Here is a 24,105-nt window from a genome sequence, read left to right as displayed (position 1 = left end):
ACATAGACGTGTGCCAACACTCGCTCTGTACAGTAACATAGAAATGTGCCAACACTCGCTCTGTACAGTAACGTAAGTGTGCTAACACTCGCTCTGTACAGTAACATAGAAGTGTGCCAACACTCGCTCTGTACAGTAACATAGATGTGTGCCAACACTCGCTCTGTACAGTAACATAGAAGTGTGCCAACACTCGCTCTGTACAGTAACATAGAAGTGTGCCAACACTCACTCTGTACAGTAACACAGAAGTGTGCCAACCCTCGCTCTGTACAGTAACATAGAAGTGTGCCAATCCTCGCTCTGTACAGTAACATAGAAGTGTGCCAACACTCGCTCTGTACAGTAACATAGAAGTGTGCCAACACTCGCTCTGTACAGTAACATAGACGTGTGCCAACACTCGCTCTGTACAGTAACATAGAAGTGTGCCAACACTCGCTCTGTTCAGTAACATAGAAGTGTGCCAACACTCACTCTGTACAGTAACACAGAAGTGTGCCAACCCTCGCTCTGTACAGTAACATAGAAGTGTGCCAATCCTCGCTCTGTACAGTAACATAGAAGTGTGCCAACACTCGCTCTGTACAGTAACATAGAAGTGTGCCAACACTCGCTCTGTACAGTAACATAGAAGTGTGCCAACACTCGCTCTGTACAGTAACATAGAAGTGTGCCAATCCTCGCTCTGTACAGTAACATAGAAGTGTGCCAATCCTCGCTCTGTACAGTAACATAGAAGTGTGCCAACACTCGCTCTGTACAGCAACATAGAAGTTTGCCAAAACTAGCTCTGTACAATAACACAGAAGTGTGCCAACACTCGCTCTGTACAGTAGCATAGAAGTGTGCCAACACTCATTCTGTACAGTAACATAGTAGTGTGCCAACACTCACTCTGTACAGTAACATAGAAGTGTGCCAACACTCGCTCTGTACAGTAACATAGAAGTGTGCCAACACTCACTCTGTACAGTAACATAGAAGTGTGCCAACAGTCACTCTGTACAGTAACATAAAAGTGTGCCAGCACTCATTATGTACAGTAACATAGAAGTGTGCCAACACTCACTCTGTACAGTAACATAGAAGTGTGCCAACACTCGCTCTGTACACTAACATAGAAGTGTGCCAACACTCGCTCTGTACAGTCGTGAATACTTGCTAGTCATTAGTCGAGTTATTCTCTAAATTAACAATTGATCTGGGACAGCTACAGCATGCACATACACTCATCATGTCCGTAAACTAGTCAACGCAGGCACATACACTCATTCTGTCAGTAAAGCAATTTAAACACACACATACGCATTTATCTATCTATCTATCACTATATATATATATATATATATATATATATATATATATATATATATATATATATATATATATTTATATCCGTGATGTATACAAAAATAGGTAAGTGGTAAATAAATACCCTAGAAATTGAAAACTTTGAGGTAAACACATTTATAGTCACATAATGGAGCAAATGCAATTGAATAAATTAACATTTAAATAGCAAGTTTTAAATAAATTATTGTTCTCACATGGAACACTAGGACTCAAACCGTTGTGAATAATATATATGGTAGTCAAAAATGAAATGCGTTCGTTGACTTAATAAGATGTACACGCATGATGTCACATATCATGTTCAAGTACATTTGTTTTTCTGTACATTGATTATACTTATTTTTTTCAGGCAAACATATGGATTGTTTCTATTTCAGGTCATCCATAAATGCAAAATGTTCCACTTTAACTTTTACGAAACGCTGTCAGTACACTACATGTGGAATTCTGAATTGTTGACACGTGGTGAAATGTTGCTTGCGGCGCCTTCTTTTATTTATCAGGCTGCATTCTTTATTAATCAGATTAATATATAATGATGATATACGATAATCTTAATCTTTTTAATTGCAACTTTTTTTATAGAAAATGTATAAATTGCTATATATAAAGGTCTTCACTGGGTGAATGTTACTTCTAAGAGAAAATAATGAAACAAATAAAATATGAACAATTCACAGAACTTATGTATTGTTAAACATGGCAAATATTCCATTACCAAACTGTAAAAACATTGGAAAATACTGATCACAATAAATAATGCTTGTGTGAGGCAGTAGGTACCATTATAAGCTTGAACTGTATAACTAATTAATGAAGACTCCTGGTATTGTGCAAATTATTAACTTTAATAGTAATGTAGGACACAAGGTATTAATTCAGCTCACACAGAAAACCAGTGCTAACACCATGAACACCACCTTCCATAACTAGGCTCACAAAACGTAAATACACTGATATTCACAATACCAGATACCCCAATGAAATTCCGATGTATTTGTTTACGGAGGGCGTAGAGGGCAGACTCGGAATCGGGATGTACAAGATCAGATGGGAGATTTTGCGGGAGTTCCCGACAGTGAAGACTGGCAAGAGAATTGTGCAAATTGATGCTGTAGAGGTGGACAAAGTATCGAAGTTTTTTAAGTGCATGGGTTCGTTGTACACTCGTGGTACCCAGGATGCAACGTTACACGCCCCTGTTTCGTTTGCGGTGAAAAAGGGTCACGTCCGAAGAAAATGTCGAGAAACTCATAGACCAGCTACATAAGCGGCGGCGGTGGCGACCACTGATGACATAATTGGACACATTTCCGACGCTGATGATGACTCTGACCACGAACCGGAAAAGGAAACTGTCAGCGGAAAACAAACCCAGCCCCCAGCAACTCCAACAACAGAAGAAGAAACCATACAAAATGAAGACGAAATAGCTCTAAAAGATAAACACGATACACCGCAAACCGAAACAGACAAGGAAACTGTGACCAAAACAGATTACCAAACTGTCGAACCAAACGAGGAAATAGCCTATTTCATACCGAATTTAACCGAGTTGCTCCGTAATTATCCGAATAACCTCCCGAGTTACTTTATACTCCAGCCAATCCAACGCTGGTGGGTATATGTACATAACAAAATGGCGTCCATTGTAGTTTAGAAATATTTCAGAAATAAAATTAATTAAATGATTGAAATTTATATGTAAATTTTCCACAGACTTTCAAAAACAAATCTGATAAACTCATATGAAACGCATTTTGTTATAGTGAGGTTTCGGATGCACAGAAATAGTTTGAACAACTTGCTCTTTGCCAGTATTACATTTGTTTACTTCGACACCGTTTCCTTACTCACATGTACATGTCCAAATGTAAACAGCTCAAAGCTACTCTCTCGTATGGGTTTGAAATCCGCCCTGGCTTCCAGAAAATAAGAAAGGATGGTTCCAATGTTAAATTTCGTCAATATATGCGGCAGCATCGCTGTTGAATATGCATTTTTCAACTCGATACACGATGTTGAATTAGTTACAGAAGTTGATGCTGATGCAGAAGAGTTAGCCATAGTTTGCCCACCACCTATTACGGTCAACTGACCACTCGCCACGTGATCAAAATTCCTAGCAAATAACGAAGTTTACCGAAGTCTGCATGAAATGGGCTATTGTGACTGTAACAGATTACCAAATTGTATACCTACGAAACAAAGAAAGAACAGGCACAACAAGCAATCCGAATTTAATGAAAGCAAGACCACAAAAAAAAAAAAAAACATGACAAGGAGCAACAAAGAGTAAAACAACTTATATCAAACCCTACTAAAAACGCCAAACGCAACCTCACACGAAGTCAGCGTGCAACAACCAGTAAAATCCATATGTCCGTCCAAGAGCAAGAAGCAGCACGAACAACAAGACGCAGAATTATCAAACAAGCACATAAAGACAACAATCACCCTAACATGGATCACAAAAACACTAAACCTACAAAATACAAAACAATAACTAAAACATCAACCAGAAACGTTAACCGAAAACAAACCACCACACACAACCAATACCACAACTCATATTGCAGAATAAACACTCATTAACCCTTTTCCTATGGGAATGTAGCAAGCATTATGCATTATATCTCTAAACTGTAACGGACTAGACCATGATAAAGCAAAACAACTACTTCATTTTTCAAGAAATTATCACATTATCCTCTTACGGGAAATACAAGACATAAACATTCAAGTAATACAATACCTGGAAAACAATTTGGATGCTACACTCATAGTACAAAAACATTTAATTAACCCAAGATCAAGAGTAGCTTTTATATTAAATAAGAACATAAAAAGTTAAATGGAAAATCTACAAGATACCCGACACACTAAAAGGTAGGGTATTACACGTTTTATTAACAACATACACGTAATTAACATATATGTACCAGGAAATGAATCACATAGGAGACACTACAACAAAACCCTACAAGAATACCTACGAGATTTCAACCCCGAACACATGTTGATAGTTGGAGACTTTAATTGCACTCTATTAGACTTAGACCGGAAGGGAGGAATGTCTGAATTTGATAAGGAACTTGCCTCCACCTTATCCAACCTGATAAAGGAACACTCACTTACAGATTCATACAGATTCAAAAATCCAAAAGGGAATCAAGTTACATATCACTACACAAACGATGGAGCCTCGAGACTAGACAGAATGTATATAAATGACAAAAACCAGGAAAATGTCATAGACTCTGAAATCCTACCTTTAAAACTAGAGAACCATAATGCTATTTCAGTGGTAATAAAAACCCGAAGCCCAAACAAATGGGGAAGGGGACAATTGAAATTAAGCATTTAATTACTACAGTTGGAAACATCACCAGGAAATTTCTCATAATTCGACCAACTACGATGCATATAACAATAATATAATAAAGGAATGGGAACACAAAAATGGACATTAAAAAATATCTCCCAATCATATGCACTCTCCATATCAAAAAACAAAATTTACATTGAGAGGGAATGTTATTACATTATCCACCACCCTGAATCCACAAACGAAGATATACAAACGGCACGAATCGTCCTACAAAAACTAAAAGAAAAAGGTGAAACAGGAAATAGCCTCAGAGCGGGTAAATTTCACTACTGGCACCTATATAGGAAAGAGAAGATTAGAAAATGGTTTGAACGAAGCATCACAGAAATAAAAGAAGGAGAAAAAGTCCTAAATCATAAAACAGAAATACTAGACTATATACATAAATTTTATGGAAATTTATACCAATCACAAAACGTACCAACATAAAATATAACACATTACATGGAAAATGTAAACTTTCCGAAATTAAGCCAGGAACATACAGACCTATGAGAAGAACCCATCTCAGAACAAGAAATACTGTATGCAATCAACCAACTAAACAAGGATAAATCCCTGGGACTAGACGGCCTAACCGCTGAATTATAGAAGACTTTCCAAAAACTACTCGCACAATTATTATGTAAGATCTTACATCTTCAAGGAAATCTTCAAATAAAAAGAGAAGTCCCCAAGCATGAAACAATGACTAATCACGCTAATTTACAAAACCAAATGGAATGCAAATGAATTAACAAATTGGCGACCAATCACTCTACTAAACACAGATTATTAGGTACTAAGTAAAATACGGACCAGTAGGACCATCACTACACATAACGATATAATCAATATAAATCAAACATGCGCAGGTGATGAAAAAATTATTCTAGACAACACCTTATTAATCAAAACCATTATAGACTTTATATAGAGCCAAAAGTATACCGGACCGATGATCCTAATAAATCAAGAAACGGCTTTCGATAGGGTTGAAAAAATTACATAACTGAAAACCTAAAGCGTTTTAATTTTGGACCGATCTATAAAGAGTGGATAGAAATCCTATACAACAACATATCGGCAGTAGTACAAACTAACGGCGCGATTGCAATAATATTCCCGATAGAGAGATCGGTGAGACAGGGCAAAAAAAAAAAACATCAGAGGGATCCATATTCCTAACGTAAATGCAAATTAAAGACCTGAACTGGAAACTAATCTGGGAGAAAGTAAACAACACTCAAACAAGACTATATATATACGTACACAATCCCCCCACCTATACTTATACGGTAAACCTGGCCATACTACAAAAATAACTATTTCATCCCTACTAGCGAATATATCTATAGGAACATAACATAAACGTATGTGTGGGCTAGACAATTACTCTCTTCAGGAGTTTATCCCAAAGGAATCTCAGTCAACACTTCTCTAACTGATAACCCCACCCCCCACAGAACACAAAATAAACAACGACCCACCAGAATATGCGAAGCTAGCTGAACAGATAGGGCTTGTTGGATAAAGTCGAGGGAGAGACTGTCTTAACAGAGTCCATGCAGGTACTGTCTGTATATAAATCCCATCGAAAACAACAATACAATAACCTAACCTACACACACAATATTTCTATCTATACGAAACAACAAAAAGCAGATACGTATGCACAACAACAAAGTCAACTGCCTACATGCACACACACACACACACACACACACACACAAATAATAATAAACAAATTAAAAATTGAAAGTCATAAATTTCAACCAAATATGAATAACCCCATAAACGACATAGTATATGACTCACCTATATCCAAACTATCCCATTATAATCTCAGTCCATGATGCCAGAAACCTTGGGAACACTCACTACCAATGATTAATTACACTCCAGCGTGAAAAGCAACCACACAACTCTCCGATTACAGATAGTACTACTCCCCAGGGACAATTTACCAGGTACCGTGCCACTACTGAAAATTAGTTAGTTGACCCAACACTCTTAAGATATGATCGAGATAGTGCCAGTCTAATCAGAATATGTGCAGTGAGAACACAACACACACAAACAGTACCACGCCGGACTTAATGAATATAGGACACACGGTACTAATTCAACTGCAATAGTAAACATAGTGCATACAGGAAAAGATGCTTAGATGTGGCATAATGTGTTCTGAGAGCACCAGTTCCAGCACCCTGACTATAAATGTTTTATATCATGGGACTTGGTACATGAAGAAAAAAGAGGTCTGGTGTGGTGGGAGAGAGCAATATGTTCACCATGCAGTTATACATCAAGAATGTTTCAACTGTATGAAGAGAGGTTGGGGAAGAAAAACTGCCTGTGTAAATAATGCAATACATAAAGGACTTTTGCAGACTTATATTGGGAATGAAGGGTTGAAAACTATTATCTTAAGTGAAAATGTCCCTCCCTGCTCCCTCAACAAAAGGAAGGCAGAAAAGTTCCAATACTGTTTGCCAACAAATTTAATGTACCAATATGAGAAACATGCTGAACATAGAATAGGTGTCAAGAAGTTTAATTCTATGATAAGAAATAAGACAGATATAATTGATATTCAATGTGACTTGTCATATAATAATGCAATTTACAGGTTGAGGCAATGCAGCATGTGCAGTTTTGTGAGCAGTCCTTGATTTTAACATTGTTCTCGGCTTTGATCTGCTGAATGTGTCTCTAAAGTTAAATGATCAGTATTGATACATAAGTGATTGTGACATAAGTGGCTTACATATAAAATCTTCCCCCACCCCCTTGTGGGGAACTGTTGCATGTGTTAAATGGTATTTAACCATATAGGCCAATCTGTGGGGACCATCATATGAAATTTTACCATCAGGCCATACTATGCTCTTTTCCCCATGGTCTGAGCTATCTAATGCCACTGTCCAGTGTATAAAACCACGCCCATCTGTCTTTTGTATAAATTTTTTCTCCAAAATCACACGCAAACCATGAAAAAGACTCCATTATGATTGTCATATGCAAAACCCACTCAAATGATACTATGGATGCACATGGTAACGATGGAAACAACAAGCTCCTATTATGGTATAGGGCACATATAGGACACACGGTACTAGTTCAACTCCAATAGTAAACATATGGAAACACCATCATATTTAAAATTAAATAACTTAAAATGTCTGGGTGCTGATGATCAGACCTATAATTCTCCATGCACATCTAACCTTGGTGCAAGCTTATGTGTGGAGAACACCATATGAGCCGCGGCATTTTGTTTACATACATGTGCATGAAACACATGTTATTGATTATGCACCAAATTAATCAGGTGCTACTTTCATTATTGAGTACTCCTGAGTCAAGCCTGTAAAAAGACTAAAATTGCATCAGTAGAAATTTGTCTATATTTTTTTAAAATTAGATAAAGGATAAGCTCTCAAAAGATCTTTTTACTAAAATTTTAATTTTCATTATTAACCAATTATGGACCACCAAACCCGTAAATACTCTATTATTTCTTCACCCATTTCTAGACTGGTTCACTGTTCTTCCGTATAATTAGTACCGTGTGTCCTATAGCAAGTCATTCCAACCTAATAACGATAACGAAATGGGGATGGGAGCGGAAACTTTCACCCTGAGCTTTTGCAAAGGGCAAAAAAGGACGATCCTAAATTGTATGCATGTGGGTTTCAAGGCAAGAAAATAATCACAAGCACTAGTGTTTGCAAGTATTGACCTGAGAATGGAAACCGACCTACGTACCGAGTGGGAACGGAGTACAACTCAGAACCCGCCTGCAGGGACAACTCGAAAAATATGGCGAAACGAAACATAGATCAAAACTGACGGAAATAAATAATTAAAAATAATAAATAAATAGATAAAAATAAAACAAAATCACGCATGAAATCAACAGCTGGGTGAACCGGGGATGCATACATCACAAACCATGACCTTTAGAAACGACAAACAGGGTGACACCTCCAACTCTTTACCAGCATTTGCTGGAACGGAGTCATGGGGTGCCAACATAACGATATTATAAGTTAGATAACTTTAAATGTCTGAGTGATCATGATCAAACCTATATTTATTAGTTTAGATGAAGCCTGCATGACAGCTTATGTATAGAGAAAAGGTTATGAGCCGCGGTATTTTCTGGACCGACACGTGTTTGAAACATGTGCTTTCAATTCGCACCGAGGAATCGTGTGCTAATTTCAGTAATGAATGTTCCAGAGTCAACACTGCAGTGATAATTGTAAATATAAGGATAAATACAATTTCGAATATGTCCACGCCGTCTGGAGTTACGTATAGGATTTTTAGAAGAAAAAACATGAATATTTCTAACATAGATTTTACCGTTGTCCTCATAAAATGTATAAACCAATATCAACTTCTCAACTTGCTAAATTCCACAAAATAGTTAGAAAATCGCTGCCTTCATTTTCATTTTCTGTCACTATACTGGGAATTTATTTAGGGATTATGAGAATTGCAAAAGGAATGGTAGTTTTGTTTTGTTATTTTGTTTATTTAAAATGACAGGGATTGGCAATGCAGCGACGGGTTAGAGTGTTTACTCTTTTACGACAGGAATTATGGGTCGGGACCAAGATCAATGCTACAACTCTAGGTCTTAAGCTATGTTACAGAAAAAAGCAAAACAGTTAAGTTAGCAAAATCAGCAAATACTGTACATTATTTTTAAGCTATAAATTTGAGATATACTTGCATTGTTGTGAATTGCATCACAAATAATCCTAATAACTTTTCACAAGTTTTAAAGTTTATAATGTTCCCAATGAATTCCCATAGTCTTCAAACCCTGATATATCACGATGATACAATTATTTCGAAATAACGTTTTAGTCCAGAACGTCAATGAATATATTAAATTCCAAAGAATAATTTAAGAAATCAATTCCTCTAGTGTTATGTCTGAAAACAACTGCAAACTCTGATTCCGAAAGACAATTATGAAACATGTATAACTGGTTGCTTAGCAAGCTTCTATACATTTAAAAAATACCTACTTGACCTACGACGCAAAACATTGTTATGAAAAACCAAAATTTCATATGGAAAATTTCATTTACTTCTGAACTCAACGTTTTACTAAACGTCGTCTGACTTACCTAAAAGCATAAAAAGGTTATATATGCAAAATATCCATCCATTCCAAACTCACAATCACGAACATAAGGCAAGGACACAATATATTCATCCAGTCACCATACATGCATTTTGCAAGCATTGCATGATGTTGCAAGTGCTTAGTAAATCACAGTACTGGAGATATCCACTCTATCTATCTCAGCTCACACATGGAATCCAGATTGGAATACTGTTATTGACATGACAAAGCAATGACATTTAAGTCTTGATCTACATTTCAATATATAACGTTGTTTTATCTCACAAAAATATAACAATTATTTCAGCAAACGTCTGTTATGCAGGGCATTTTACAATTATACCATTATTTGTGATGAATGTCTGGAAATTTAATGTTGTATCAATTTTTGAGTGAACTACAAATATTTAATTGTAAATATCCGAAACGTGACCTACAACGCTGAAATTGTAGATGTCCACACCCTGAACAAAAATTCGAAAGTGTGTATGTCAACAAAGCGAAATACAAACTGAAAGTATATATGTCAGCAATGTGGTGTACAATCAGGAAATGTATGTCAGCAAAGAGAACTATAATTGAAAGACATACAACCATATCTTGATCATTGTCATGCAGAGTAATATAATATAATATTCAGATCTCGTTAAACCACAGTAACTATAACCAGTTAGTGATACGGCCTTATCCAGACCTTGGTCAAATAATAAGTATAATCTGTATGTGTTACCGTCTTATCAATATTTTGATAACCCATAGTAGCTATAATGTGAAAATAATACAACCGTATCCAGATCTTGATGAAACACGGTAAATACTCTCCACAGCTATGTGCAGATCGTCATAGGCCATATTACATACAATCTGAACGTGCTACATTATATTGGCCATACTGAAAATTGTGTTGTCCTCTTGAATGGATGTGATATGAACATGGGTTATGTTGCTGCACTCATGAATGAATGGTGTTATCTGTATGGTTTTTCTTGTTGTCCTCATGATGGCTGGTGATATCATCATGATATGTTTATTGTCCGTGTGAATATATGGTGATATCAATATAGTTGTTGTGTTCCCCTCATAAATGGATACTGATATCAATATAGGGTAGTATGTGTTTCTCTTGAATGGATGGTGATATCAATCTTAATGTCAATACTACCTGTCGGAAACGTCAAGGATAACATGGGCAGGTAGAACCATTGAAGAATGATGTCCAGATGCTCAGAATGCCTAGTACACTTTAGTACACTTGGATGTGAACATGGGGTGTAGTGCAGAGGTATACCATATAATGTTACCTGGAAATTAGATAAAGCGGATGAGCTAAGACAGAAGTGGAGTGTCCAGAGATAATGTAATTATATTTATAATACTACTTGTAGAAAGGCTCAAGGGCAGCCTATACAAGTAAAATCATGGTAGCATGGTGCCAGAGTGCTAAGGATGCCTTGCTAGTGAACACTCACCTGTATGAACAAGTAATAACGGAATTATACAGATATAACGAGGTTCTGAAGTTCTGAAAGGCATAAAGACTTGCACACACAAAATATTACAAATCGAACCTATCCTGTGAAAACACACACACACACACACATACACACACACACACCTATATATATATATATATATATATATATATATATATATATATATATATATATATATATATATATATATAATCCCATGCAAGTGACAAAGTGCTCTAAGATATCACTGGACAACAAATTTTTACAAAAGTCATGTTACTGAAATAAAATTAGTCAATTCTTATCAATTTTTATGTGCTGAACACGAATATGACAGTCAAATTGCAAAATTGGCTCTAGTTTTTTTGTAATCTGCAAGAAATTAATGTTTACATAACGAAATGCATTCCAATAGTAAAAGGTCAACTGTAATAGCCTACCTATAAAAAATCAAGTCATTGACTACATCTTAGATTTCTTCGCCTGTCTCTTGTACAGCTGTTCGGGAGCATCTCTGAGGAGTGTCCAGCAGTAGTCAGCCAGCATTGTAGTGGACCATTTTCCCTGGTATCTTTGTTCCATTGTTGCGATATCTTGATGAAAACGTTCGCCGTGTTCATCACTAACAATACCACAGTTGCTAGGAAAGAAATCCAAATGGGAATGAAGGAAGTGAATCTTTAGAGACATATTGCAGCCAAGTTTCTTATACTTCATCAACATGTCTTCTACTAGTTCCTTATAGTTTTCTGCCCTAACATTTCCGAGGAAGTTTGTAGAAACTAGGCGAAAAGCATTCCATGCTTGTTTCGCGTCACCTTCCAGCAAGTTGTTGAACCGGTCATCTTTGAAAAGCTCTCGAATCTGAGGACCCACAAAAACTCCCTCTTTAATCTTTGCTTCGCTGAGTCGAGGGAATTTTTCATGCAGGTATCGGAATGCTGGCAAAGTCCGGTCAATGGCTTTCACGAAGTTCTTCATCAAACCTAGTTTGATGTGAAGGGGTGGTAGCAAGATTTTCTGAGCCTCAACCAGAGCTGGGTGTTGGATATTCTTCTCTCCAATGGCTACATTCTGCCTGTGAGTCCATTCCTTCCTCATGTAGTGCATTTCCCTTGCTCGGCTATCCCACTCGCATAAGAAACACATGTATTTTGTATATCCTTGCTGCAGTCCCATTAAAAGGGCAACTACCTTCAAATCACCACAGAGGTGCCAGCTGTACTTGTTATACTCAATGAAATTCAGTAGCTGCCTTAAGTTATCGTATGTCTCTTTCATGTGGACAGTATACGCTACTGGAATAGATGGAAGAATGTTTCCATTGTGCAAAAGCACAGCCTTGAGACTCAGTTTCGAAGAGTCCACAAATAGTCTCCATTCTTGTGGGTCATGAGTGATTTTTAAAGCATTCATGAGGCCCTCAATATCGGAACAGAATATCAGATTACTTTCCTTTCTGAAGAAAGGCTCCAATTGCTGGTGGCGCTTTCGATATGCAGTAATTGTGACATCTTCTTCTAGAAGATTCCATTGTTGGAGTCTTGATCCTAGCAATTCTGCCTTGTTCTTTGATAAGTCCAAATCACGAATCAGGTCATTTAGTTCTTCCTGTGTTATTCTGTGTGGGGTTGATGATGCACCACAGTGAAAATCTGGATCACTGCATGCTGATGGACCAGGAGAAGAACAGGTCGACTCACCTTTGTCTTCGTCAGATGAATCAAGAGAATATTCTGCTGGAGGTTCTGGAATAGGAAGTCCCTCACCATGTGGAACTGGTCTCAATGCAGACGGAATGTTTGGGTAGACTATTCTCGACTTCTTTCGCTTCGTTATTCCGCCGGAAAGAGGAGGAACCAAGCAGAAGTAACAGTCATTTAGGTGGTTGCTTGGCTCTCTCCACACCATTGGGACTGCAAACGGCATTGATGACCTTTTGCAATTCAACCACTGTGAAAGCTGTGTTGTACATGTAGCACAGCATATATGCGGAGCCCAAGGCTTGTCTTGGTCACCAACCTTGCATCCGAAGTAAAGATGATATGCCTTCTTCACTTGAGAATTGATACTTTTCTTCTGGTTGGCAAATGTCACTTCCCCACAAATATAGCAAAAATTGTCCGCGGTATTAACACACTTTCGAGGCATTACTGTTCTTTATTGTACGTAAATGGATAAAATAATAAGTTTTATGTAACAGTAGCTTGAACTGTCTCGCACAACGTCTAAAATATTTTAAATGCTGAACCTATCTGATTGGGCTTTATATAGTACACTGCTTACGTCAGCTTCAGCAGCCGCCTGGCATTAGTATAATAGGCCTACACATGTATAGTACACTGCTGACGTCAACTTACTTCAGCAGCCGCATGGCATTAGTATTGCATTGCATCAGAAAATGATGCAATCAACTGTGGATGATGTGAGCATGATGGTATTATGCACTGTTACATCATTATTCCGGATGTTGCTGCAGTCCTACTGGAGAAATTTACACAGTGAAACATAGAAAATGAGGTATATGAATATCTTCAAAACGAGAGCCAATACCAATTTTTCACGGTTATATTCATGTTCGACACACCAAAATACTACAGATTAGGGCCTTTTCAAGTCAGTAATGATTTCACTGTTGACCAGTGTATGCAAAGGCAACAAAGTGTTAGCAAATTGAAAGGCAGAAATTTTTTGGAGTAAGGAAGACAGGTAGGTTGGAAATAGAGATGATGTATTTCCTCGAGGTGAAAGGACTATTGCAACTGACATTAGTAGACATGTTGAAATTAGCATTGCAAGGTCTCAGAAGAGTCAGAGAGCCTCAGCTTCGCATGAGCGGAGGTAGTTAACTGGCAGGTTCGTGGTTTTGGATGTGGGAGATCACTCTGCCTGACCACCAACCAGGTGCAAGACAATATTCAAGAATTTGTGTAAGCCAATGTTAAAGATTTTCTGTAAACCAGTGCTAAAGATATTGTGTTAGCCATTGTAAATATTTTATGTAAGCCATTGTAAACATTTTTGTGTAAACTAATGTTGAAATTCATAACTAAGTCCATCAATTCAAAAATGGCAAGTCAAGAATTCTTTACATACGTTTCTAAGACGTAGAAATGCAAGAGAGAAATAACATTTTATACAAAATAAATATATTTGTATTGTTACAGAAAAGATAATATTATTTTTATTACAAAAAAAGTATTCTTTTTGTTTTTATATGTAGGTGATTGTTCTATAAGAAGATTTAATCAATTTATTTGTAATAGGTTGACAATACAATCAAACCTTTTGCTGACAGTTTTAAAAGACTATTTATTGTTGATGTCTGTCTCCTTCTGACAAATTTATCTTGACTACGGACATGTGTATGCAACGTTTCTACTTCTGATTTTATTTGGCCTATCACCTACAAAAATAGTAGGCTTTCCCTTTGAAACTAACACCTATAAATACTTTCAATTCGAGCAGCTAAGCTCAATAAATGCAATTCTGCGCATGCTCAGTAGTTAAAATTTAATGCAGCTGAAGAGAATTCCGTTGTTTTGCACCCTATAAGATGAGCTATTTTATATTTGTAGGCTATTCCATTCAATTTATGGGTGTGTCTGATGGCTTCTCTATTCAATACATAAGGTTTATGTTGGGTAATCTATTCAATATATGGGGTGTCTGACAGTACACTATTCAACGTCTGATAGTTAAACTGTTCATTGCATTGGGTGTCTGATGGGTACACTATTCAATGTCTGATGGTTACACTCTTCAACATATGGGGTGTCTGATGGGTACACTGTTTAATGTCTGATGGTTACACTGTTCAATGTATGGGGTGTGATGGGTACACTATTGAATGTCGGATGGTTACACTGTTCAATATATGTGGTGTCTGATAGTACACTATTCAATGTCTGATGGTTACACTCTTCAACATATGGGGTGTCTGATGGGTACACTGTTTAATGTCTGATGGTTACACTGTTCAATGTATGGGGTGTGATGGGTACACTATTGAATGTCGGATGGTTACACTGTTCAATATATGTGGTGTCTGATAGTACACTACTCAATGTCTGATGGTTAAACTGTTCAATGTATGAGGTGTCTGATGGGTACACTATTCAATGTCTGATGGTTACACTGTTCAATGTATCGGGTGTCTGATGGATGAATGAATGAGAAAGACAGTCAAGGAAAGGAAATACTGTTCTACTTAAAGAATACAAATAATGGGGGAGGCCTTGTCTCCCCTGCCTGACTAGTGTGATATGGTGGGAAAGTTGGGACAAGTCTATATAGTATAGTACATATTTAGAGTGTTTACAACAGTAAATGATGACCTAAACCGGCACATAAATAATATATAATATTTATTAAAAGGATACTCTGTATGATCCTTTATTTAATGTGAGATAAGAATTTCCCAGGTGTTCTCACTACAGGCAAGGCATCACATGAAAAACATGCAACACAGTCCATTTTCCCTAATTTCTATACTCGTTCCCAGGTGTTCTCACTACAGGCGAGGCCTCACATGAAAAGCATGCAAAACAGTCCATTTTCCTAATTTCTATATTCATTCCCAGGTGTTCTCACTACAGGCGAGGCCTCAAATGAAAAACATGCAAAACAGTCCATTTTCCTAATTTATATACTCGTCCACATGTACAAAACACAGCTAATATGCTGAGAATAACATTTCAAATCTGCAATATACAGTCATTATTATGGAAGGCTTACCATTAAATGTACGTGTCACAATCGGCAATGGAAAGTCATCAATATGGAAGGCTTACCATTGAATTTACGTGTCACAATCGGCAGTGGAAAGTCATTAATATGGAAGGCTTACCATTGAATTTACGTGTCACAATCGGCAATGGACAGTCATTATTATGGAAGGTTTACCACTGAACTAATGTGTCACAATCTGCAATATACAGGCATTAGTATGCAAAATTTAGCATAATAAACAATTTTATTCCTACTTGCAGCATATTTGTTCAGAAAGAGACTCCTGAGAAGGGTAGAATGCATGTAGGGCTAGCAAAAATAATCAGTGTCCTAATAAAAACAAATACCTAATTCAAGTTAGTAAATCATCAAATGTAGATCACAGTGACCTTTGGTTTTAAGAGCATCATGGTATCATATGAATCCATTTTATCAAGTTTCATGACTCAAACATAAACAGGACCCAAGAAAAATTATTTTAACACAACATTTGAATACAACCACCGTGCATGAAATATCGGTCAAAGACTTCTTTCGCAAAAAAAAAGAATGTAGAACTTGTTAATATGCATCCACTCAACAAGTTTCATCAGTCGTGGCAGGATAGCATGTATATAACATGACACAATTCATGTGGTCATGAGCTAAATAAAGAATATATTAACCAAAGTTTGTAAAGCTGAAACAAATGTTGTCAGGGTCAGGTTGTAAGTGTTAGGTAGTAACAAATTTCAAGTGTAGCATATTTCTTTACATGATTCAAAACTACGTTTCACAAGGTGTATTATAACATGTATTTTCAAAGTATACATGCATTAAAATGTATGTAAACACAAGTTAATACTTACCATTACTTGCAAAGAGGATCCTTTCTGGAAAATTAGTATTTAAAAAAATGAAATCAATAGTATGATGTAGTTGTTCCCATTAATACTATATATAATACATCTGGGCATTAGAATACTGAACAGTGTTCATTGTTCCCATTAATACTATATAGAATATTGAATAGTGTCCATTGTTCCCATTAATGCTATATAGAATACTGAACAGTGTTCATTGTTCCCATTAATACTATATAGAATACTGAACAGTGTTCATTGTTCCAATTAATGCTATATAGAATACTGAATAGTGTTCATTGTTCCCATTAATGCTATATAGAATACTGAATAGTGTCCATTGTTCCCATTAATGCTATATAGAATACTGAACAGTGTTCATTGTTACCATTAATGCTATATAGAATACTGAACAGTGTTCATTGTTCCCATTAATGCTATATAGAATACTGAACAGTGTTCATTGTTCCCATTAAAAATATATAGCATACATCTGGGCATTAGAATACTGAACAGTGTTCATTGTTCCCATTAATACTATATAGAATACTGAACAGTGTTCATTGTTTCCATTAATACTATATAGCATACATCTGGGCATTAGAATACTGAACAGTGTTCATTGTACACTATAGACAGAACACTATTTACAAAGTCCACAATATTTTCAGATTGAATTATTTAGGTCTTGTAACTCTCTCATCAAACTGTTTTTCAAGCTTTCCAAATTCAGAAATTCTGGCCTTAAGACATATCTGAATCTATGTTTGTACCTGATAAACGAACATTTCCCATGAATTTCTGCTTCCAACGCATAATTTTCATGAGCAGCTGTCATTGTTTCATAGACATGCATCTTGCATTAAAAATGAGTTCATGTTGAACGCTTCTATTTATTTTTGTGCTGTTTGACAGACCATTTCAACAGCTTGGATATTTTTCTCCAGCAACATGTGGCCATAGAGCACTCTCTCATTGTATATAAATCAATATCCTTATGACATAATCCGCACTTTGCAAAGCTGTCTGAGACAGATTTTAAAAAAATGCATGTTTTATGTTTCGTTGTCTAGCCTCTGGAATCAGCACTCAGCCATTTTCCAATGCACAAATGACCCAAATTTAAATGGCAGCAACACTAGAGAATCAGATAATCGGAAATTGAAAATATATGACTGTGCAGTGAACAATAGTTGCAGGAAATTTGTGTTCCTTGAAGTAATTGAGAAAATGTCTTTTCTTCTTCTCTTTTCCTCTTTATTTAAATCTGTAAAATTGACACTATTTATTAATTCATGCAATATTAAGGTACATAAACAGGTTTTGGCATTGACATTCTTTCTTTAAATTATTAAAAGTTCCCTATGGACCTTTTTTTTAGAAATGAATCTCAGACACAACATTTAACCCAATCTATGAAGTACAAAATATGGTAGAGTTTGATCTACTACTAAAATGAGGACATACTTGTCATAAAGATGCATCCAAAAGTTTCATCTGTAATACAGGATATTATGTATGAACAGAACATGCTAAACATCTGTGTCGTCATGAGCTAAAATGAACCAGTAAAATGTAAACACTGGTCAGTGACCTTTTCCTTGCAAGCAAATTGGTGTGTGAAGCTATATCCTCTTGCATGCTTTATGAGTCAAGGCATAACACTGTTATACAGTAGATAAAACACAAATGCGTCCATGAGCCGGAGTAAAACCTTAAATATAAATCAGTATAACCTTCTTTTGGTGTAACGGTGTTGTACCAATCGGGATGCATACAATCGCCTAGATTGATGTATCTGGCATAAACAGTGCTTGAGACTGAAACCAAGGGAGTAACCTAGTTTTGTGACAAAGCTGAATTACTCATGAAGATACATCCCCTCACAAAATTTCATAAATCTTGGTATAGCCATGTGTTTACATAGACCTAAAAAGGATGGCTTTAATCTTAACTTCAAAAGTAAACCTAAGCCAGTCAAATTTGAAATATAGGTCAAAGTAACAATTGTTGTGGTAAGGGTGTGGTACTAAGCATAAACTCATATATAAATCGAGTTTGATGACTGAAGCATGAATAGATGTTGAGAATAAAATAAAAAAACAGTTTAGTGAAGCGTGACAAATGGCCACATTGACCTGCAAATGAGATGAGAACGTATAAATCAGAATGCATTATCTCGCTAAGTTTAAGAAATCTAGGCATAATATTATATCCATAAACTGTTAAAGTCTAAGTGTTCATGAGGTAAATGAAAAAACTTAACCTAAGCTTAAGAAATAAACTTGGAACATTTGATCAAAGTTACTGAGGCATGAAATACAGATCACAGTGACCAACTTTGTGATGACCATAGTACTCATCAAGATGCTTCATGAATCTTGGTATAATAGTATATATATATATATATATATATATATATATATATATATATATATATATATATATATATATATATATATATATATATATATATATATATAATGAATCTTGGTATAACAGCGGATATATATACATACATACATACATACAATGAATCTTGGTATAACAGTATATATATATATATATATATATATATATATATATATATATATATATATATATATATATATATATATATACATACATACAATGAATCTTGGTATAACATTGTGTGTGTATATATATATATATATATATATATATATATATATATATATATATATATATATATATATATATGCTAAACATTTGAACATGAGGCAAAGGCACCACTCAATATTCAACCAAAATCAGTGAATAATTAGTACTTATTTATTTCATGAATATAGGTATAATGTTATATATATATATATATATAAAGAGAGAGAGAGAGATAGATACATAGATAGATACATAGATAGATAGACAGAGAGACAGAGAGAGAGAATGAGAGAGAGAGAAAGATGAGATGCAAAACATGTTTGATCACAAGTTTTTTAATAAAACTTAACCCTATGAACATGTTAAATGTAGATCACTCAGTCAATGTTTATAATACAAGTATGGTACTAATATAAATACAGGTCATCAAAGCTACATCTATACAGAGGTGAAGAAGCTCCACAGGCAGTGCCATCAAAAATGGAGAGTGCACGTCTGGACATCCAAGTCTCAGCCTTCAGCAAACAAGTGCGACTGCAGACAGCAATTCCCCCCAACAGGATTTAAGAAGGCAACGAAATACTGATCAGCGTGAATGGCCTTTGCCACTAAGGTGTTGGCCCCTTAAGACTTTGACCAAGACGTATGTCCAGACTGCAGCCGATATCCTCACTTGCGATGCACCCGAGTCCAATGGGTGAAATCTGAGGGTCATGCCCAGGAAGGCTCCTGTTAAATGGGGGCATAAAACAGACACAAAATGTAAAACGAAATATCAACTATCCCTTTTGCTACCTGGCAAATTCTTTCAGCACCAGGAAAATATCATATGTAATCTCTTTAACCATCACCGAATATGGCAGTAGCTGAAAATCGGAATGTGAATGTGCTATGGATCAATTCTTCACGGGCCGTTATGGCTTCATCTTGACTGTCAGTGGTTATTAGCCTTTTGGTAATTGCTGAATCACAGAAGTTGCCCTCGATTCCTACTACACAGAATGAGACATCCATGAAAAGGAAATAATTGAGATCCCTCTTTGCAAATGAGGGAGGAACTCATCGTGAGTTTAAGAGGAGTAAGCAAGGCCTTCCTTCCTCACCGTATGAGTGAGGTGACTTGCTGAAAAGTAGCACACATTATCCAAGTCCCATCAAAGTCTACGCACAATCCATACACATTAGGAATATGGGATGAGTATCCCATGGGGCTTTCATATAACCATACTCACCCAAACCATGAGACATATATCACTGACAGAAAATAAATACAACATAACTGGAACTAGAAAAGGGTAGATAATACTTAGACACTGGTACTAAGAAGGGGAACAATTAATAAAAGCACAACTTCAACATGCTACAGAAACCCTTCACAATTACAAGAAAAACACAAAAGACAGTTACATATAGCTGGGGAGAAAACAAAAGTCAATCAATATAAAAAGTACAATGACGGACTGACAATACAACATGAAGTTTAAACTCGCTCAAGCATCATGACGCATGGACTCACGTGACGAATATTCCACATGTTCGCATGATCAGTCCAAGGAAAAAGAGGAAGGGTACTGCATATATTTGAACGATCAGTCCAGGGAAAAAGAGGAAGCCATGATCGTAATGCATATTATTGCATGATCAGTCTAAAGTACGAAAAGAGGAAGGATAATCTATATGTTTGCTATGACTGAAGAGTTAGAATGGGATGCTTTTCTCAAGTTTTGGTCTGCAAATGAACTGGCAGGCTTGGCATCCTTTAACCCGAGTCAAAAAGGGATCATTTTCTATTCAATTCTGAGTCTAAAGATGGACTCGCTGACTTGCAATCCCATAAAGAAAGCAATTAATAGTAATATGTATTACTTTAATTTACTACTTCTAAAATCGATTTTACATGCATCTATTTATACAATGTTTTCAACATGATTTTATTCAGCATCTTATCATACAGGGTTTGCAACACAACTGTATTCAGCATCTTGTTATACGGGGTTTTCAACACGATTTTATTCAGCATCTTGTTATACAGTGTTTTCAATACAGTGTTATTCTCCAACTATTTATACAGGATTTTCAACACGATTTTATTCAGCATCTTGTTACACAGAGTTTTCGGCACAATTTTACTCAGCATCTATTTATACAGTGTTTTCAACATGATTTTATTCAGCATTTTGTTATACAAGATTTTCAACAGAATTTCACTCAGCATCTTGTAATACAGGGTTTTCAAAATGATTTTATTCAGCATCTCGTTATACGGGGTTTTTAACACAATTGTATTCAGCATCTTGTTATACAGGGTTTTTAACACAATGCTATCCTCTATCTATTTATACAGGGTTTTCAACTTGATTTTATTAAGGATCTTGTTATACAGCGTTTTCAACACAGTTTTACTCAGCATCTTGTTATACAGGGTTTTCAACACAATTTTACTCTGCATCTTGTTATACAGCGTTTCCAACATGATTGTACTCAGCATCTTGTTATACAGGGTTTTCAAAACGATTTTACTCAGCATCCATTTAGACAGGGTTTTCAACAAAATTTTACTCTGCATCTTGTTATACAGGGTTTTCAACACAATTTTGTTCAGCATCTTCTATAACAGGGTGTCCCAGACAATTTTATTCAGCATCTTGTTACACGGGGTTTCCAACACAATTATATTCAGCATCTGTTTATACAGGATCTTCAACATGATTTTACTCAGCATCTTGTTATACAAGATCTTCAACATGATTTTACTCAGCATCTTGTTATACAAGATCTTCAACATGATTTTACTCAGCATTTCGTTATACAGGATCTCCAACATGATTTTACTCAGCATCTTATTATACAAGATCTTCAACATGATTTTACTCAGCATCTTGTTATACAAGATGTTCAACATGATTTTACTTAGCATGTTGTTACACGGGGTTTCCAACACAATTGTATTCAGCATTTTGTTATACAGGATTTTCAACATGATTTTACTCAGCATCTTGTTATACAAGATGTTCAACATGATTTTACTCAGCATCTTGTTATACAGGATCTTCAACATGATTTTACTCAGCATCTTGTTATACAAGATGTTCAACATGATTTTACTCAGCATGTTGTTATACAGGGTTTCCAACACAATTGTATTCAGCATCTTGTTACACGGGGTTTCCAACATAACTGTATTCAGCATCTTGTTATACAGGATTTTCAACATGATTTTACTCAGCATCTTGTTATACAAGATCTTCAACATGATTTTACTTTGAATCTTGTTATACAGGATCTTCAACATGATTTTACTCAGCATCTTGTTATACAAGATCTTCAACATGATTATACTTTGAATCTTGTTATACAGGATTTTCAACATGATTTTACTCAGCATCTTGTTATACAAGATCTTCAACATGATTTTACTCAGCATGTTGTTATACAGGGTTTCCAACACAATTGTATTCAGCATCTTGTTACACGGGGTTTCCAACATAACTGTATTCAGCATCTTGTCATACAGGATTTTCAACATGATTTTACTTTGAATCTTGTTATACAAGATCTTCAACATGATTTTACTTTGAATCTTGTTATACAAGATGTTCAACATGATTTTACTCAGCATCTTGTTATACAAGATCTTCAACATGATTTTACTTTGAATCTTGTTATACAAGATCTTCAACATGATTTTACTCAGCATCTTGTTATACAAGATGTTCAACATGATTTTACTCAGCATCTTGTTATACAGGATCTTCAACATGATTTTACTCAGCATCTTGTTATACAAGATGTTCAACATGATTTTACTCAGCATGTTGTTATACAGGGTTTCCAACACAATTGTATTCAGCATCTTGTTACACTGGGTTTCCAACATAACTGTATTCAGCATCTTGTTATACAGGATTTTCAACATGATTTTACTCAGCATCTTGTTATACAAGATCTTCAACATGATTTTACTCAGCATCTTGTTATACAAGATGTTCAACATGATTTTACTCAGCATGTTGTTATACAGGGTTTCCAACACAATTGTATTCAGCATCTTGTTACACGGGGTTTCCAACATAACTGTATTCAGCATCTTGTTATACAGGATTTTCAACATGATTTTACTCAGCATCTTGTTATACAAGATCTTCAACATGATTTTACTTTGAATCTTGTTATACAAGATCTTCAACATGATTTTACTCAGCATCTTGTTATACAAGATCTTCAACATGATTTTACTTTGAATCTTGTTATACAAGATCTTCAACATGATTTTACTCAGCATCTTGTTATACAAGATCTTCAACATAATTTTACTTTGAATCTTGTTATACAAGATCTTCAACATGATTTTACTCAGCATCTTGTTATACAAGATGTTCAACATGATTTTACTCAGCATCTTGTTATACAGGATCTTCAACATGATTTTACTCAGCATCTTGTTATACAAGATGTTCAACATGATTTTACTCAGCATGTTGTTATACAGGGTTTCCAACACAATTGTATTCAGCATCTTGTTACACTGGGTTTCCAACATAACTGTATTCAGCATCTTGTCAT

General features: G+C 35.7%; 1 protein-coding gene across 1 annotated transcript in view; it reads right to left on the bottom strand.

The window, feature by feature from the left end:
• The window catches only part of LOC149789824 (uncharacterized), an 85,141-nt gene extending 78,403 nt beyond the window's left edge, over window positions 1-6,738 (bottom strand). The window contains exon 1 of the mRNA XM_089971817.1: window positions 6,545-6,738. The gene's annotated coding sequence lies outside the window, so the exon portion shown is untranslated. The remainder of the gene's footprint in view (window positions 1-6,544) is intronic.
• Window positions 6,739-24,105: the final 17,367 nt, after the last annotated feature.

The sequence above is a fragment of the Sinohyriopsis cumingii genome, chromosome 10 (genome assembly GCF_028554795.1).
Source record: "Sinohyriopsis cumingii isolate HCF-2022 chromosome 10, ASM2855479v2, whole genome shotgun sequence".
Classification (NCBI taxonomy): Eukaryota; Metazoa; Mollusca; class Bivalvia; order Unionida; family Unionidae; genus Sinohyriopsis; species Sinohyriopsis cumingii.
Note: the sequence above shows the minus strand (reverse complement) of the source record. Positions and strands in the feature narration are given on the sequence as shown.